Here is a 19,899-nt window from a genome sequence, read left to right as displayed (position 1 = left end):
AGAGAGGGTTGGGGTCCTTACAATGAATCTGATCTCAGACACGCTATTAGAGAGGGTTGGGGGTTCCTTACAATGCATCTGATCTCAGACGCGCTATTAGAGAGGGCTGGGGTTCCTTACAATGCATCTGATCTCAGACGCGCTATTAGAGAGGGCTGGGGGTTCCTTACAATGCATCTGATCTCAGACACACTATTAGAGAGGGTTGGGGTTCCTTACAATGCATCTGATCTCAGACACACTATTAAAGAGGGTTGGGGTTCCTTACAATGCATCTGATCTCAGACACACTATTAAAGAGGATTGGGGTTCCTTACAATGCATCTGATCTCAGAGGCGCTATTAGAGAGGGTTGGGGTTCCTTACAATGCATCTGATCTCAGACGCTCTATTAGAGAGGGTTGGGGTTCCTTACAATGCATCTGATCTCAGACGCGCTATTAGAGAGGGTTGGGGTTCCTTACAATGCATCTGATCTCAGACGCGCTATTAGAGAGGGCTGGGGGTTCCTTACAATGCATCTGATCTCAGACGCGCTATTAGAGAGGGCTGGGGTTCCTTACAATGCACCTGATCTCAGACACACTATTAGAGAGGGTTGGGGTTCCTTACAATGCATCTGATCTCAGACGCACTATTAGAGAGGGTTGGGGGCTCCTTACAATGCATCTGATCTCAGACGCACTATTAGAGAGGGTTAGGGATCCTTACAATGCATCTGATCTCAGACGCGCTATTAGAGAGGGTTGGGGTTCCTTACAATGCATCTGATCTCAGACGTGCTATTAGAGAGGGTTGGGGTTCCTTACAATGCATCTGATCTCAGACACGCTATTAGAGAGGATTGGGGTTCCTTACAATGCATCTGATCTCAGACGCGCTATTGATATGTTAATCCATATTTACCTCATGTATCAATCCCATAAGCATGACGGGGCAAGCACTGCATACTTGTAGCTTTGCATTTGATGGCAACAACTTGTCATTGTAGGGAATAATACACATGATTGTGATGTTACCCTCACTGACAGGCTCGCCAACAGTGACACTGTGGCAGCAAATCTGTACCTTAATCATAGTCTAATTGGGTCTAAATCAGATTCCAATCAAAAGGAGCCAGCAGATTTCCTTGTACTATCCCAGTTCAGGAAACTACAATTTTCAAACGGCTGAACTTGAGGTGATGAATGTAAGATATAACGTGATTTACATGCTCCACAGTTACATGTTGCTATTTCTAAAAAGAAATAGTTCACATGCCTATTAAATCCTTTTGCTAAATCTCCGGCCACTCTACTGTCAAATTAATTATTATTTCCTTAAAGCAGCAATATTACACCCCCATCCCCTTTTTCATATTTGTATATGTAAAGCATGTGACAATGTATAATTCTACATTGTGACATAAACTGGCAATCGTTTGGGAATCCTGTTATAAATCTGTAAACAATCCTGATTGTGTGCCTAACTAAATGGCGGCCTTTCAGTTTCAATCAATCCTTCAGTCAGTGTAACTCAGCAGCTACAATGTATTCTTCTATAACTAAACTAACATTATCTATTACAGTTTGCAGCTCAAACTGCTGGGAACATTTGTTTATTTATTTATAAAATGTTTTACCAGGAAGTAATGCATTGAGAGTTACCTCTCGTTTTCAAGTATGTCCTGGGCATAGAGTTATGATGACAAATAATACATGGTTACAAATACAGTTACATAAGTGAACAGGATATACATTATATATGTAACAGGGTCCTCCCTTGGCCCTCCTCACTTGCGCAGAGTAGCGGGTACCCCCGCACCATATCAGGCAGTTGCAGGGGCTCCGGGCGCTGCCATTTTGCGTGCGTTCGCGCATGCGCGGGATGTCGTGCATGCGCAGTGTAGCCCTAGGAGTACCGCTGGCCATGTTGCGACTGGCGCGGGGTTTGCGCATGCGCGGTGCGTATGAGGAGTTGCAGCGGCAATTACCTGTAGTGCAGGGCCCCCTAGATGTTGTGCATGTGCAGGAGAGTGGCACGGCGGCCATTAGTCTAGCGCAGGTGCAGATAGAGAAAGGTAGGCGGCCATTAGAGTGGCGCCCATGCGGTCCTCATAGGGAAAAGCCCCAGAGTGGACTACAACTTCCAGCAGCCTCTGGGGACTGCCCTATGATCCCTGTCACATGCAGCCAGACAGCCACTAAGGCAGACAGATTCTCATGCTGCATATGGATACATTGTTGTGTGCAGACAGGAAGAGTTAGTTGGAGCTGGGAGAAGGGAGGGGGAGGTAGGTGTAGGGAGAAAGTGGCTTCTTACACTAGGCCAGGTTACCCCCAGGCCCCAGCTAGGCCCAACTCACCAATAAATGTGTAGCTGCTGTGTAGGGAAGGCCCTAAGGTAGAGACTTTACCCTTTAAGCAGTAGCTTAGTCAGTGAGACAGGCGCTGCTGGTGCTCTGACAAGGAGGGAGCAGTGTGACAAGTGTGTCTTGGATCAGACCTGCATCTCTCAAGATAGAGACTATCTGTGTGGTGATTATTGGATTGGGAGAGGATGCCATTGCTGTGGATTCAGCGTTGGATGCAGACAGGTCCTTTCCTGTTGTTGCTGTACCCGGGCGCAGGAGCCCGGGCAGGTATTTCTACAAGTGCACCAACCTTAACCTACATACCGGTTTCCTTACAGGCGCTGATCACGCCTCGTGGGTGGGTTGCTGGACTATTGGGACACTTGGGTATAGGTGTAAGGTGTGCCCAGTTAGGGGCAAGGTTATAGCTGCCATCTAGTGGCAGAGGGTGACACGGCTGTGTTGCTATATGTGTTGTGATCTGATGTTATTGTTTTGCCCATATAGTAAACAGTTACATATATATACTTCCTTGTATGTGTTTCCTATTTGTGGGTCCTGTGTCAGGGGTCATTCTATACACCTGGAATCCCTGCACAGGTGGAGGCGCTGTAAGCATACGTTCCAGGATACACCCCAGGCTCCCAGTGGCGGAGGTTCAGGCCTCCTGTGAGCCTAACAGGTATTGCACCACACTGTAGCATATGTTGATTTCCCCATATGGTCCCTATCTGCGATTGGGGGGGGAGGGGGGAATACCCGTTACATATACAAGTCATTGCATGCACAGTTAGAGATAATATATATTATGGGCGTATGTAACAGTTACAGAACAGATTCAAGTGACAGCTTTAGTTTCGAAAGAACTTAGACTGGTGGCGGCTGTGAGAGTCTCCGGTAGATTGTTCCAGGTTTGGGTGCACGGTAAGAGGAGGAGGAGCGGCCGGATACTTTGCTGAAACTTGGGACCATGAAAATTAGTAACAAATTATCACAAACAGGAAAGTGTTACAAAAATATTGCACTACTTGGGAAGTGTGATCAAGCCTCCTATATAAATCAAAGGATGTTCTGTATATTAAAACTAATCAAAAATGGCATTAAGAGTTGAACTAAAAAAAAGTCACTATTATCTAATACTAAGTACTGATTTATTAAAAAAAAAAAAAACCCTATATACGATTTCACGTTTTACTACTTTAAAGAAGCCACCCACCCCTTACTGAAGGGTTTTATCCGGTGCACCCATTATATACTTCCTCATGTATAGCTAATGTATGACTTAGGCCCGTAATATAGTGTGTGGCCATGCGCGCGCATGCCTGTGCGAACGTGCGTGCACGTGACGCACACTTTTTGTGTGTATGGTGGTCTGTGCTGCCGGGAGCGACAGCTTGTGTGTGTGTGTGTGTGTGTGTGTGTGTGTGTGTGTGTGTGTGTGTGTGTGTGTGTGTGTGTGTGTATGTATTTGTGTAATTTATTATTTATTATTATTTTAAAAAGACGGTGGTAAGAATAAAATATTTATTAACATTGGGCACACACACATACACACACACACACACACACACACACACACACACACACACACACACACACACACACACACATACACACACATACATACATACATACTGTACACACACACACATATATACATTTCAGCAGCGGTAGCGGAGCGAAACCTTTCTTTTCCTCATCGTCCCCCCTGTCGGCCGGTTCCACGCTCACTGCAGTGCGCGCGCATGGTACCATTATAGGAAATATTACAAAAATGCAGTGACCCGGCGCTGAAAGTGACAACAATACCCCAGTCCAATGATTAGTCCATTTAGATAGGGAAAGTTCTCTTAATGTTCCAGTTGAAAACGACGTGATGATTCAATTTCTGGCTGTTGCTTCAGAACTCCTCCTGTAGTGTAATAAACAAAGGGAGAAAGACCATTGCGCAGCCACAAGTACCAACAGACGACTCCAATTAAGGATTTATAAGTAATAAACTTACAAAAGTACTGTGTCCATATTCATTTGAGAGAATCTGTGCTTTAACCAGCTTCTTTTCCCGGACCTCACGAATCCCCCGTGCTGTTAGTCATACATCAGCTCACTCTCCTGTTAACTCACAGCCTTAACACTCAAGAGTGATCTCAGTGGGTTCCCAGAAAGGAAATGACATGGGAAATGATGGTGCAGATTGCTAAAAACTTTAATGACAGTAAAAATAATAAAAACAGCCAAAAGCTTACTCACATAAACCGTGCTGTAACAGGACAACTGACAACGTGCCGTCCGCAGCTTGATATGGTAAGGGGTAATGATCCCTGGGTTGATCGCGCTCTCACTACTCTCAATACCAGAGACCGTTGCCTGACTTTGCGCAGCTCACTGACGTCACTCCCCTTTCCTTGTTACCGGATGCTTTTGCAGCTTGGGGTAGTGAGCACCGCGCTAGTCGTGCTCTCTTTGCTCTCAATTCCAGAGACTGCCGCCTGTCTCCGCGCACCTCAATGACGTCACGCGGTGGCGCCCCCTCCAATCTCTCTGCTGCCGGACGCGTTTATTATTCATTCATACCATTATAGGAAGGCTGACTAACCACAGCCAACTATAACTGCCGCTCGCGCGCACTGCGCACTAAGCGCGCCCTCTATAGAACAGCCCTTAGTCCCTAGTGATAATAACTGGTAGTTTGCTTTGCAGGAATCCCAGGTTCTGGGTGTGATTGCTGTTTGTATTGGAACTTTAGGATGTCCCAACACAGACTATTACGTCAAGAAAATGATAGCGGAGAAGTTACTTATTACATGGCTGGGGGTTGATTCTACAGCGACGCTGTTAATGTGTGTGTGAGTTTTTTTTTTAAATGTTTAAACCTATAAAGCGTTAAATGAATATCTCTGCTTAAGCACATCACTTTTTCCATGGCCTGATCCAGCTTGAAGTAAAATAAATATAAGAATTAAGAAGTGAATCAGTAGCACACGCCTTTGCCAGCATGTCTTATCGTTGTACAAATCGTGTTTCATTTGGACAACATGAGACGTGAAGCATGCCCAGCTGCCTGACGGATATACCGGCTGGATTACAGAGTGGAACGCCATGTGGCCCTTACATGTTACTACTCCTGCATCATTGTCTGATAATAACACCGTTTCTGACACATACTACTCTTTTGTGCATATGTTTTTATATTTGAGTTCTGCCCTAATAAAGCTTTCGTTCGATTCCCTATATGCTCAAAATTAGATTTGTTTACCATAGCTTTGTGTTCTTGACTTACCTTTTAAAGCTGCAGTCCAAGCAATATCCTACATGTGATTTTTTAAATCCGTTCTGTATTATGAGAAAATACTTGTAGCATTTAAAAAAAAAAAAAACAACAACTCTGAATGCGATTTTTAATGTATTATAATGTAACAAGCAATTTTTGTTTCTATAGCACTTTACAAAGCCACATCCCCTTCTTCTTTAACAGGCTCTGGCACACCCCTTTTTGAGCCCTGCCCTCTCTCTAGCAGTGAACCAATTGTATCTAGTGACTGTCTGGTCACATGATCTTCACAGAACTTTGCATCTTTGGTCCTCGTCTGCTGCACTGACAGCCATTTAGTGAACCCCCCAAGCTGAATCTTCACCGATCGATCACAGGAGAACGTATCGATCGGCAATTTAGCTAATTACTTATCATTGTGTGGATTGTATTGATGCACATATTAAAGGGAAACATTTTAAATAATAATAAAATAAATGGCAGCTTGGACTGCTGCTTTAACCCCTGTGCTTCTCCACCAGTGGTGTTCAGAAAAACGTGCTATATTCCAGAGCTGATCTCATTAAAGTTTTAAACAAGAGCAAACCAAACCTTTTTTATTGCAGAAATTGAAAGTTTTGGATATTCCAATATTATTGCTGCCAAGACAGTCTCTGAAGATTTTCATTGTTTATCTATATATATATTTCTCAAACCGTTGTATGCCTGTCTGTCTGTCCTATGTCTCCCTGTCCCTAGGGGCAATCACATTGGACCTTTGGCCTGTCACTCCGCCTCAGGCCAATGAGATGGCTCCCTTGGCCCGCCCGCCCCCGCACACCTCTCATTGGCCTGAGGCAGAGTGACGGGCCAAAGGGGACACAAACACACACACTCTCACTCTCTCTCTCACCCCCTCTGTTCCCCCCCCCTTTCCCATCACGTGCGCCGCCCTGCACCGGCTCCCAGAGGAAGGGGAAGCACGGCACGGCCCTCCTAACCCAGCCGCCAACGCTCACTTACCTCCCAGGCACTCCGTTACCTCCCCGGCGCTCCCTTACCTCCCCGGCCGCTGGGGGGCCAAGCAGCCTCCTCGGATCTGCGCCAGTCCCACTCTCCACCACCTCTCGCTCCCGTCGTGTGTGTGTGGAGAGGGAAATTTTACTCCTGCAAACAATTTGTGCCTCACTTTCCCCCTACCCCTGCCCTTCACCCCCCCTACCCCTGCCCTTCACCCCCCTACCCCTGCCCTTCAACCCCCCACGCCTGCCCTTCACCCCTACCCCTGCCCTTCATCTACCCCTGCCCCCCTACCCCTGCCCTTCACCCCTCCTACCCCTGCCCTTCACCCCCCCTACCCCTGCCCTTCACCCCCCCCTACCCCTGCCCTTCACCCTCCCCTACCCCTGCCCTTCCCCCCCCTACCCCTGCCCTTCACCCCCCCACCCCTGCCCTTCACCCCCCATACCCCTGCCCTTCACCCCCCCTACCCCTGCCCTTCACCCCCCTCTACCCCTGCCCTTCACCCCCCTACCCCTGCCCTTCACCCCCCCACCCCTGCCCTTCACCCCCCATACCCCTGCCCTTCACCCCCCCTACCCCCGCCCTTCACCCCCACCCCTACTCCTGCCCTTCACCCCCTACCCCTGCCCTTCACCCCTGCCCTTTGCCCCCCCCCAACGCCTGCCCTTTGCCCCCTACCCCCGGCCCTTCGCCCCCCACCCCCTGCCCTTCGCCCCCACCCCCTGCCCTTCGTCTCCCACCCCCTCCCCTGCCCTTCACCCCCAACCCCCTGCCCTTCGCCCCCCACCCCCTCCCCGCCCTTCACCCCCCACCCCCTCCCCGCCCTTTACCCCCCGCACCCACCCCGCCATTCACGCACCCCGCCCCTGCAATCCCGGGCAACGCCGGGTATATCAGCTAGTCCACTATAAAAACAAGTCTTTGTTCCACTGCACTTCGTTGTATATCATTCCCATTTAAATGATTGTAGCATTACAGCAATAGTCAGTGTCTGTTATAATATTGTTTTTACCCTCCTTGTTAAGATCCATTGCTGGAGAGAGGTAAATGTACCAAGTCAGAGTGGAGACTTATCTGTATGTTTGTCATCCATACAGGATGTGTGACTCCCAGTAGAAAGGTTTCAGCACTCATTGGCAGCAATGTATCTAGCTTTACCTGGAGAAATACAGGTGAAGTAAAGCTTAGTGTCCTCGGTTGCACTGCCAAGCGCGTCATGTGATTGCGGTGATTGCAGCACTGAAGGATTACTGCTGCGGGGGGTCCCATTCAGAAGCATGGACCTCCCATAGGTCCAACACGGCAGACACTGTCCCGGGCACCACAGGCCTTTTCTTGTTCGTCAGCAGCACTGAGGACAGTAAGTCTTGCTATATCTGTATGTGGCGACTGGGAGAGATAACAAAGTCACCTGTGCACTAAGCCTATATAGGTTGAGGTAAAAGCTACCTCCAAAGTCAAGGAAGGAGGAGAAAATATTTTTGTTCAAAGAATTTGGCAGGTAACAAATAAGTTAAACTTGTTTGAGCACTGATGCCCAGATCCACAAAAGTTCATTATTGGATTAACAAGGCATTAACCTAGCCTTAAATGAAAGCCCCAGAGGCAATCATTCATAGGGTGACATGGGACTGGAGATGACCCCTGATTTACCTCGGTCAGAGGGGCTGAAAGGAGATAGGTTAATGGGTAGCTGGGGAATTTAGCCAGAAAAAGGTGTAGGATTTTACCAGGTGGAGATAAGGCAGGTATTTAGGGATTGGTGTTGCTAGGCTAATGGGAAGGGTGAAATCATTAACTAAGGCAGTGATTTCAACCTTTTTTGTTTGGAGGAACCCTTGAAGTATTTCGTAAAATCTCGGGGGACCCCTATCTGGCTGACACATATTAGGTTCAACAGAGGTAAATCACAAAATAGACGTGTAAAGCAGTAGGGATAATAAATAATAAGTAACTCATACTTTTGGAATAAAATATTATGAGAGTATTAATTGCCCATTTCTATTTACTAATTACTGTTAATAAAAAAATATGATAAACATTTTCACTTTACACCTGGCTTACTGGTTACGAACAAACATTGTGTATATATTTTGTAATGATTTTGGTTTAATATAAATGTTTTTCTATAGTCGTTAACGAAAAAACAAGTTACATTTTAATGTTTTATAATACATTCACAATTGAAAATAAAACAAGTTTCAATAGAATAACATTGATTCTAATTGTCTCCAAATTGAATGTGAAACTTGGGCTTGCTTTTTTGACCACAACAACTTAATCCGTGGTCACAGCTTTGAAAGGCACACACAAAGTTCTTCTTCCACAGACAACAGTCTATTCCTCTATTTTGTTTTTATATTCGTTAAACACGAAAATGCTTGCTCACACAAGTATGACGTTGAGAATTGTAGCAATATGTTTATAGCTTTCTGGGAGATGGAAGGAAACTCTGTTTTCACTGATATCCAAAACACATCTAATGACAGTTCATTAAATTAAATTTTTTAGTGTGCGATCACACTTCAGTTCAGTCAATTGTTCTTCTTCCTGTAGGCTGAGTATATGTTCTGAGGTGCTTGAATAGTCTGTGAAAGGGTCCCTGACCCAATCATACTCTTCCGATGACAAAGAAGGGAAGTATTTTGCAAGCTTTTCAGCCAGAGATTCCATATGGCCGTAAATCAGGGGCATAATGGCTTCATGGTGGTTGTCCGTTGTATTGCTCTGTAGTCGAGAAAAGAGGGGGAACATTTCAACATTTCCTTTTGAAAGATGTTTTTTCCCAAATACCAATTTTATTTTTGAATGCTACAAGTTTGGCTGGTTCTATAGTGCGGGCGCGCGCTACACCGCGCACGCGCGCGGCAGGTTTAGTTGGCTGAGGATAGCCAGCCATAATATAATAGGGCCGCGAGCGCACGGCAGGGAGCTTGCAGCGGATTGACGAGGGAGAAGATTAGGAAATTAATGATTTCGCGCCGCTACCAGTGCTGTAATGTATGTATGTGTGTGTATGTGTGTATGTATGTATGTTTGTGTGTATGTATGTATGTGTGTGTGTGTGTATGTATGTGTGTATGTGTGTATGTGTCAACGTAAATAAATAAAAATTATTTTTATTATAACATTTTTTTATTTTAAAAATATTATTTAATACATAATTCACAATCTCTCCACACCCATACACACACACATACACATATACACACACACATACACATACACACACAGTACCTTCACTCACAGCATACACACGAAAAGCATGCAGCACGGTGCACACAGTATAGAACGGCCCTAAGTCTGTACACGTCAAAATATTTTCCTTGGGACCTTGCATGTTGGTGTTCAACATATTTAGGGGTTCATAAATATCTGCCAGGTATGCTTGTTTGAGCAGCCACGACTCGTCTTCAAGATAGTTTGAAAAAAACTTTTAATGTTTTCTCTGAAGTAAATCTGGAGCTGCTCTCGTAGTTCAAATTTGCGTGTCAACACTTTTTCCCTTGAAAGCCATCTATCTTCGGTGTAAAGAAGAAGAGTAACATGGAAGAGTAACATTGTGAAAAATTTTCACACATTTTTGCAAACATGCGGGACTGCAGTGGACTCTGCTTAATAAAGTTAACTGTTAATAGCTGTATCAAGAACATGTTTCAAATCTCCTCCAATTGTTTTAGAAACAAGAACTCCTCTATGAAGAAAGCAGTGGGTCGTAATGACATCTGGATTTTTTTCTTTGACAAGAGTAACAAATCCCTTTATTGAGCCAATCATTGAGGGGGCGCCATCAGTGCATATTCCAATACAACGATCCCACGATAAACCCAGAGACTCTAAATAAGAAGACAACAGGTTGCACACATCTTGCCCACAACAGGTTTACTCTAGTTCCTTGCAACAGAGGAAGTTTGCCATTATTTCTCCATTGTACTCAAATCTTGCAAATGCCAACAGTTGAGCTTTACTTGTTATGTCTGTAGACTCGTCGACTTGGATCATGAAATGACTATTTTTTTAGCGTTTCATAGTTACATAGATACATAGTAGATGAGGTTGAAAAAAGATGTACGTCATCAAGTTCAACCTATGCTAAATATAGACAACAGATACTTTATCCTATATCTATACTTACTTATTGATCCAGAGGAAGGCAAACAAAAAACTCCAGTGTCATATCACCCAATGATATCTCATAAGGGGAATAATAAATTCCTTCCTGACTCCAAGAATTGGCAATCGGATTACTCCCTGGATCAACATCCTTCCCATGTTTATTTATTTGGTATATCCCTGTATACCTTTCCCATCTAAAAAGATGTCCAACCTTTTTTTGAACAAATCTATTGTATTTGCCATCACAGTCTCCATGGGTAATGAATTGCACATTTTAACTGCCCTTACTGTAAAGAACCCTTTCCTTTGTTGTTGGTGAAATCTCCTTTCCTCCAACCTTAAGGGTTGAAATTAAAGAAAAGAACCTCTTCAATATCTCGTGACATGTCAGCTACACGCCTACTTTTAGATATAGGGAATCTTCTCTACTTCACTTACAGCTTCTTTGCCTAGCATTGTTTTTGCTATGATTTTACAGGCAGGCATGATTAGATTCTCAACGGTAGTGTGACTCTTCATTTTTTGTGCAACAAGCTCAGCTGATAAGTAGCTTTTATGAAAGAACTCTGCTAATGAGCAGGGATAACTTGGCAGAGGGTACAGTATACAATTTAATATTCCAAATGGAACTGCAGTGAAAAGGGGGTATGCGCCCAGAGCCGATGCTCCAATCAGGTCCAGAGATAGGACTGCTGATAAAGTCTTGTAACAATGAAACTGCTGTATAGTAGGAGGAATGAATAAGGAGAACTAAAGTATCTACTTGCCTGTAAAGGCAATCGGGTGGGAGGGGAACAGAATGAGGGGGGAAGACACGCTGCTAAAGCCCCACTCGTGAGCCCAATGCTATCGGAACAAACCTCCCCAAGACCACTCCAAAGTCCTGGAAAACCTCCGTAGTCCTCCACCGAATGAATCAAATTGAAGGGTAGTCCCCATGGAGCGTGCTCCAGCCGACATGTCAACAGCAATAGAAAAGGATGCCGTGTCTCTGATCAGCCACGCTGTCTCGACTCCTCAGACTCGTTGCCGCTCTGCTTCTCCTGATGACATAACTTCCGGCTTCTCCTGGCTATGGGGTCCATGCTGTGCCACAATCACCCCCCTACACGTTAAAACCTTAATAATTAGAATTTTTTACTCAATTTTTTCAAATTGTAGCGCAGGCCACACAACTTGTAAAGTGAGAAGGGCCGAACTGCTCCAAGGAAAACAGATTCGGGCTGCACAGGTAAAATCATCATCATTGTATTTCCCCAGAACCCCTCATCATCATCATATATCTCCCCCAGCAGCCCTCATCATCAACAAATATCTCACCCAGCACACCTCATCATCATCATATATCTCCCCTAGCACCCATCAACATACTGTATATCTCCCTCAGAACCCCTTATCATCATCATATATCTCCCCCAGCACCCCTCACCATCATATCTTCTCCCCTCCGAGATCATCATCATATCATCTCCTCTCAGATCATCATCATCATCATATCATCTCCCCCGATAATCATCATATCATCTCCCCCCCCCCAGATCATCATCATCATATCATATGAGTAGCACCATAGATATTACTGGACACATGATACATAAAGCTTGCCCCCCTGCAGAAGCACTTACCAAAATGCCCTCCTACTGTCTCTGTACATTCCTCCTACATACCAATTAGATTCAAGGTATTTTGGGGAGCGCAGATGTATATGTAAAGAGAAAAACAGCAGCAAAATAGTGCAAATATCTCTTTCAAAATCTTGATATTCATTGAGTTCTTAGTAGAATCCAGAGAAATTTGTACTTTCAAATTTCCCAATATACACATGTGCATAAAGGTTTCTTTATCCTGAAACAGCAACTTTCACCAAGATGTATGCATATATGTATGTGCTGGAACAATCTCCTCACCGGGGAGGAGGTAGAGCAGTGGGCACTGCCGTGCAGCAATAAAGCGAAGGCTGGACTGTGCTGTGAAATTCTTTATTGATGCATGGATAAAAAAGTGGAGGGATGGCACCCCCCGCCTCTAACGCGTTTCTCCCACGCTGGGGCTTTCCCAAAGAAATGTGCTAAGGGTTAACATCTGTGTTTGCTTACTGCCATGTGTTTCATCACCCCCGACCTACTGAAAATATCTCTTATGCCCATAATCCTATCTCTAACTGTCCATGATGTCTGTGAATTGAATGTATAATCGCTGTCTTTTAAAGTAACCATGTATTGTTGTTATAACTCTGTGCCCAGAACATACTTGAAAATGAGAGACAACTCTCAATATACAGTATTACTTCCTTGTAAAACATTTTATAAATAAATAAAACAAAAAATAAGTTTGGACAGGAATTTGGGTATATATATAAAGATTTAGATAAAGGGCAGAAACAAGTTATTATCACTCATGTGTAGGAAAACTGGATCAAGATTCAGTTACTCTATCTCAGCAACAAGGGTGCTAATACCGTGTCGTGGGCAGTGGAGTGCAAAAATGGAGAAAGAGCTGCAGTCTGACACCACAGATTGGCTGTGGGAGTGCTTATATGCTGCGCCATTGACTTCAGTGGCTGCCTGACCGTCGGTGCAATTACCTGAGTCAGGAAGGCAAGCTGGGGATTCCGTAACGAGGCAAAGGAAGGAGCCAGAGCCGTAGTGATGCCTTCTGGGAGGCCACAACACAAGAGGAGGTCCCTGACGCCAGTGCACACGATGGAACTTGTAAGGAGCAGGGAGAGAAGAATGAGCGTGGGGCCATGGCCAGCATCTACTCAGAGGAAGTCAGAAATTGTAGCAGCACGTTGACACGGAGGGAGGTCTCACAGTGCCAGGGAGATTTGTCAGCAGGAGTGGACAGAAGACTGCAGCACCAACTGGAAGAGGAAGTGCTGAGATGAGAATGATTATATCTGGTCCCACGTATGAGCTTCGCCTTCAGGCTTGAAGGCAGGAGGTCGCAGGAGCAGTTCCTGCATCATTGGATGAAGTATCATCATATCAATCCCCTGGGTGCCCATTAGGTGAGATGTTGGGTTCCCCGAGTACACTGTTGACAAAATTATCAGAGGTAGCAAAAAAGCAACTGCACCTTACACTAAATCCTCAAGTGAGGTACAGGGTGTATATTGGCCTCAAAGTCATGGTGCTGGTCGAGTCTCTGTCTCTCCAGCTTGTGAAACAACGCCATTAGAGCTCCATTTATTGCCAGCAGGAAATTAAAACATTTGAAGAGGGGACATTAATTGTCATTATTACCTTCCACAAAGAATTTTTTAAAATTATGTAATGAAAGAAAAATGGATGATAGGTCGGAGGAGGATAGGCATAGACCAGTGCCAAGATCATCCCAATAATTGGTTGCAGTCATTTTGCATTTATGCCAGTGAATTAGTTGAAAAAATGCCTCAGAAATGTTGCTCATTACTTAAACATATGAATATAATTTTAAAAGAATATAACAATTTTTTTCATGGTTTATGTATGGTGAGCAATTCAGACAAAATTAATCAAACACGCTAATCTACTGTAACCTTGGGAATGAAAGGAATAGATCTGTGGATATCCATGATAACCCCTCAGTGTGATACTCTCTTTCAAGCAGCTGCTGGCTCACAGAGCCTTAGTGAGTCTGCAGCTTCCTTTGTCCGCTCCTGCTGACGAACGTCCCTGGCACTGTAAGATAGAGACTGGGCTCTTTACACTGAGAACACATTTTCTTCCCCATTCTTGCACAGTCTGTATGTAACGCCTGAATGCGCGCAGACCTGGCCAGTCCCCAGTACTGAGGTGGGTAAGGGTATAACACGCACCCACAGCAATGAGGGCGTGCCCGGAGTATGGTAGTAGCGTTGCCGGGCCTGGAGAGTAAGGGTTAACGTAATACTTGCTGAGTCCGGGGTGCCTGAGGTCGGAGGGTAATGTCCAAGTGCCAAAGTTCAGGGGTTGGAGAGAGCAGCGTAGTGATGTCCGAAAGCCAGGGTTCAAGGCCAGGAGAAAGCAGCGTAGTCAAGTCCAAAGCAGAGTTCAAGTTCAAGCCAAAGGAATCCAAACAGGGGCAGGGACAGGAACCAGGGCTGAAACAGACAAGGGAGCTAGGCTTAGACACTGCACACACAGGAGCTACAGGAAAGCTATGCAGAGCAAGGACTGAGAGGACAGAGTGGGGTTATATGGGAAGAAGGGCCAATAGGGATGCAGGGAGGAGCAGAGGTTTGAGTGGGTAGTTGCAGGGATAGGTCAGAGAGAGCAGGGGAGGAAACAGGGAGGTAATCAAGAGTTATAGCTTGCAACCGACAGGGAGCGGAGACAGAGCGTGGGGGCGGCAAGTAACTGGAGCGGGTGCGCGCGCCCTCTGTAACCCTGCTGTGCGCGCGCACCGCGCGTGCACCAGAGCGTGGGGGATGACCAGCGGAGGAGGTACACGGGAGAGGAGACAGAGAGGAAGGAGGAATGGAGGAACCAGGTAGAGAACGGACAGGGATGACAGAGGCACGCCGAGGGACGCGTGACCCACGATAGGGAACCCGCGATCGTGAATGCACGTGCTGGGTCAGGGGACCGCGGGCGTGCGCAGAGTGTGAGCCAGGGCGTATGGACCGTGCCGTGGAGGAATGGCTGAGGGAGAAAGGTAGAGATTGGGGACGTAGGGGAGCGGAGGGACTAGGCACTGTGGAACCTGGGGTGACGAGGACACGCTGGGAACTGCGAGTCCCCCTATCCGTTACACTGTATTTGACTTCAGCTGGGTGGCCATTTTAAATTCCCAGGGTTTTTTTTTTTCACAAGTGGTGGTCACAGTATCAGTGCCTTGTTTGGGTCACCGTCTGTCGCAGTCCTTCCAGTCCAACTGCGGCATTGTGGCTTTCTCCAGTGCAGTGTAGTTTTCCTGCCTGGGTGTGTGTAACCCTTTAATTCTAGTCACTGCTGCACGTGATTCTTTGTTTTGTTGCTCAGGCTGTTTGCAGGAACTTAAGCAGTCAAAAGCACAACAAAAATTTCACAGCAGTCTCCGGGGAGCCTTTATTGCGCCAATTCCTATAACAAGGCAAAAACTCTAAAAATAAACAAAATAAAGGCCTACTCCGCTTTGGAGAATATCTACACCTTTACTTCGTCCCTTTCTAAATGGGTGGGTAGCTAAGCTAGTTACCACCCCCAAATATATATACATCAGTCCAAGAAGAAAGTCTCTTATCTGTTTGTTGTAGCTGTAGGGGAAGGCCTCTCTGCTCTCCTGGGTCAGCATCCTTGTGTGCAATGGCAATGTCTGTGTCCAGGTATAGAGGTCTGTTCCCCTTGTCTTACTATCAGCATACAGTCCTTCTGCAGCAAGACATCTGTTCCTCTGTTCAGCCCTAGTTGTGGGCTAAGGAAATATTCTTCCTTTTTCTCAGAACAGGCTTTTTCTTACACAGTCTTAATCAATCAGATGGAGTCTGGTTGATTGCCTGTGCAACTAACCAGCCCACTGCTGGATTTAGAGACAGTTTTTCTCAACAGTGATAAGTCCCTGTTATAAAGGGAGTGTGCTGGATCTTCACCGAATCCCTTTGTAAGTGGAAAAATACTTGTAAACACGAATGCACAACATGTGCAGGTAAGCACCGCGCATACCACTGGGTATTGTATCAAATAAGGAGCCAGGTTACTTTACATTGATACATCATCTGTCTTATCCAGTGGGAGATTCTTTAAATAATGGTCTAGATGGGGAATTGCTTAAAGTTTCTTATGCATCGATTGATCAAGCTCTTGAGCTGGTTAGGCAATGTGGGCATGGGACATTATTGGCTAAGGCTGATATCGAGTCGGCATTTAATTTATTACCCATTCACCCAGAATGTTTTAACATGTTATGTTTTCAGTTTGAAGGATGTTATTATATTGATAAGTGCTTGCAAATGGGAAGTTCATTATTATTCTGGACCCAGGCTCATACTGTATGTAGCATGTGAGTAAGTCCATGTAGCTTAATTTGTCCCCTTTTAAAGCACACAAAGTCCTTCTATTTTCTTCAACTTTATTGAGGGAGTTAACAGAAGTATAAAAGTACTTGTAAGTGGATTGTAATAGCAGATGTCCCTTGTGAGAAGAATTGCCTTATGAGAGGACGGTGTCCTGCTATGTGAGTGCTTCTCTGTGGGGAAGGTAAAAAGGATTTCCCTTTCTGAGGGAGCAGTGGAAGAAGTGTCTACTCCCTTTGGCTGCTTGTTGAAGAGAGGGAGCACACTTTCCTGTCAGACAGGAACACACTAAGGGGCATAACTATATGCAGATAAAGCAGGGGGAGAGGACTACACACCAATCTCAAATATGAGCTTTAGGAGGTTGCCAGGGCAACTGACTAGAGGCTGTGTAAAAGGGGATTACTTGTAACAACTATGTAGCAATATACACAGCTCTGGCTGCTTCAGAGCAGGGAAAACATGTAACTTTGGCTGGGGAGGGCTGGCAGCCTGAGAGCAGAAAAAATACAGAGAAATAAACAATCCTGTTCCAGGACAATTATCATGTTACTATGTTGAGGTGTTTGCTTCTTTTTTTGCATTTGGGTATTACAAATGGAGTTGGGGAGCAAGTTTTTATTCACTACTTAGATTACTTTTTATTTGCATGTCCCAAATAGACTGAGGCATTTTATTAACATGGGAACTGTTGGATGCGTTACCTATTAAACTAAACTTAGCTTAATTGAAATAACTTACACCAGACACAAACATAAGGTGGTGGTAAGGCACAATTTATTAAACCATCATAACAAACCAGAACTCAAACCATTACATAATGAAGTTAACCTCTCACCTCCTAGCCAGAGAAAAATATATCATAAATAACAATGGCTCCGCCTAACAGCCAGGTACTGAAATTACTATCACGACCATAGTTGGGGTGGGGAGTGGGAAAATTGATCCGGTCTTCTTACAGGTGCGTAATACCCTATTTCCTCAATTGTAAAACGCCATCGATTCTAAGAGGCACCCTTGATTTAATAAAAAAATTGGGGGGAAAAAACCCCACTATATTAAATGTACAGATTTTTTTTTTAACTAGCAGGCAATAGCATACATTTATCTACACTATTCTACACTACAACTTTATGCTGTGGCCACGCTGCCGCTGTGCGCGCTTGGCGAGATCACTTAAGTGTTTCCCAATAAGTACGTCCACGCTCACGCGGCGCGCACGTGCATGTACGCTCTCCAAAACTCAGCGCTTAGAGAGACATGGAAATTTGATTTCCAAGCGCTCCACAGGGTGACATGACCCTTCAATAACCAATGGGGGGAGAGAGAGAGACAGACACCGAATGGGGTGAGAGAGACAGACACAGAATGGGGAGAGACAGACACAGAATGGGGATAGAGAGACAGACACAGAATGGGGATAGAGAGACAGACACAGAATGGGGAGAGACAGACACAGAATGGGGAGAGACGGACACAGAATGGGGAGAGACTGACACAGAATGGGGAGAGAGAGACAGATAGAATGGGGAGAGAGACAGGCACATGATGGGGAGAGAGAGATACACACACAGAATGGGGAGAGAGACAGGCACATGATGGGGAGAGAGAGATATACACACAGAATGGGGAGAGAGAGACTGACACAGAATGGGGAGAGAGAGACAGATACAGAATGGGGAGTGGGAGACTGACACAGAATGGGGAGAGAGAGACAGACACAGAATGGGGAGAGAGAGACAGTATCGAATGAGTGTAGAGAGAATGGATGGATGGGCGACGGGGTTGCCACCTCTCCGGGTTTCACCCGGAGACTCCGGGTTTTGCAGCCCCTTCTCCGGGCTCCGGGTTTGTCCCTGAAATCTCCGGGTGGGCGGGTTGTTGCAGACAGGGCAGCACAGTAAGTGAGTTCGCATTGCTACATTATACATCACTCACAGATCCTCTGCATTTCTCAGGGACTATCTGTGTGCAGAACTCATTTCCTCCCTTCACTGCCTACTACATCCGGGTCACAGCCCTATGCTCTACTGCACATGCTCACAGGTAGGGGATCATGGGAGTTGTAGTTTTTATTAGACAAGATCGATTGGCACACAAGCAACACAGTAACATTCTTAGAAACCCTTCTAGAGAACAGACACCACCCCCATGTATCGTATCTCCTCTCTCCTCTCTCCCTTCTCCCCCCCTCTCCCCTCTCTCTTCTCCCCCCCCTCTCCCTTCTCCCCCCCTCTCCCTTCTCCCCCTTCTCCCCCCCTCTCCCTTCTCCCCCCCCTCTCCCTTCCCCCCCCCTTCTCCCTCCCCTCTCCCTTCTCCCCCCCCCCTCTCCCTTCTCCCCCCCTCTCTCCCTTCTCCCCCCCCTCTCCCTTCTCCCCCCCTCTCCCTTCTCCCCCCTCTCCCTTCTCCCCCCCCTCTCCCTTCTCCCCCCCTCTCCCTTCTCCCCCCTCTCCCTTCTCCCTCCCCTCTCCCTTCTCCCCCCCCCCTCTCCCTTCTCCCCCCCTCTCTCCCTTCTCCCCCCCTCTCCCTTCTCCCCACCCTCTCCCCCCCTCTCCCTTCTCCCCACCCTCTCCCCCCCTCTCCCTTCTCCCCCCCCTCTCCCTTCTCCCCCCCTCTCCCTTCTCCCCCCCCTCTCCCTTCTCCCCCCCCTCTCTCTTCTCCTCCCCCCCCCTCTCTCTCTCTCTCTCTCTCTCTCTCTCTCTCTTCTCCTCCCCCTCTCTCTCTCTCTTCTCCTCCCTCTCTCTCTCTCTCTCTCTCTTCTCCCCCTCTCTCTCTTTACAGTAAAGCTGCTTCAGTTCCTCCCTTTTGATAGCAATGAGGTAACCTTGTCTTTGTTAAATTAACTCAAGTAAAGTTAACTGAGGTAAACATTGTAATAAATTAATATTGATCAGCGACGACTCTGTTTGCAACAATTGTCATCAGCGTTAGTTATAAATAATAGAAATGATGTAAGGTATAAATCCATATACCATTAACGCAGCAATAGTGCCAGCAATAGCAGTCTCCCGCCATCTCCCCCTGCAACTACTCTCAATATGGCTGCGAGGCGTCAAATGGCGCTGCGTTGCCATGCCAACGGGAACGTCACGTGACGTAACAGCATCACGTGATGCTCGTTGCCATGACAATGAGACGCCACATGATGTCACGACGTCATGCGGTGCCACGTTGTCATGGCGACTTGACGCCGCGTGACGTTACATAGCATCCCGTTGTCATGGC

The 19,899-nt window shown here is 46.2% G+C and overlaps 1 long non-coding RNA gene across 1 annotated transcript in view; it reads right to left on the bottom strand.

The window, feature by feature from the left end:
• Positions 1-8,108: 8,108 nt before the first annotated feature.
• LOC142499261 (uncharacterized) overlaps positions 8,109-19,899 on the bottom strand; it is a 34,089-nt gene continuing 22,298 nt past the window's right edge. Inside the window, exons 2-6 of the long non-coding RNA XR_012802638.1 lie at positions 14,595-14,784; positions 13,306-13,429; positions 12,347-12,380; positions 11,582-11,826; positions 8,109-9,332 (exon numbers count right to left, since the gene is read on the bottom strand). This is a non-coding gene — a long non-coding RNA (uncharacterized LOC142499261). The remainder of the gene's footprint in view (positions 9,333-11,581; positions 11,827-12,346; positions 12,381-13,305; positions 13,430-14,594; positions 14,785-19,899) is intronic.

The sequence above is a fragment of the Ascaphus truei genome, chromosome 1, assembly GCF_040206685.1.
Source record: "Ascaphus truei isolate aAscTru1 chromosome 1, aAscTru1.hap1, whole genome shotgun sequence".
NCBI classification, from domain to species: domain Eukaryota; kingdom Metazoa; phylum Chordata; class Amphibia; order Anura; family Ascaphidae; genus Ascaphus; species Ascaphus truei.
The sequence above is the reverse complement of the archived record's forward strand: the minus strand, read 5'-3'. Positions and strand labels throughout refer to the sequence as shown.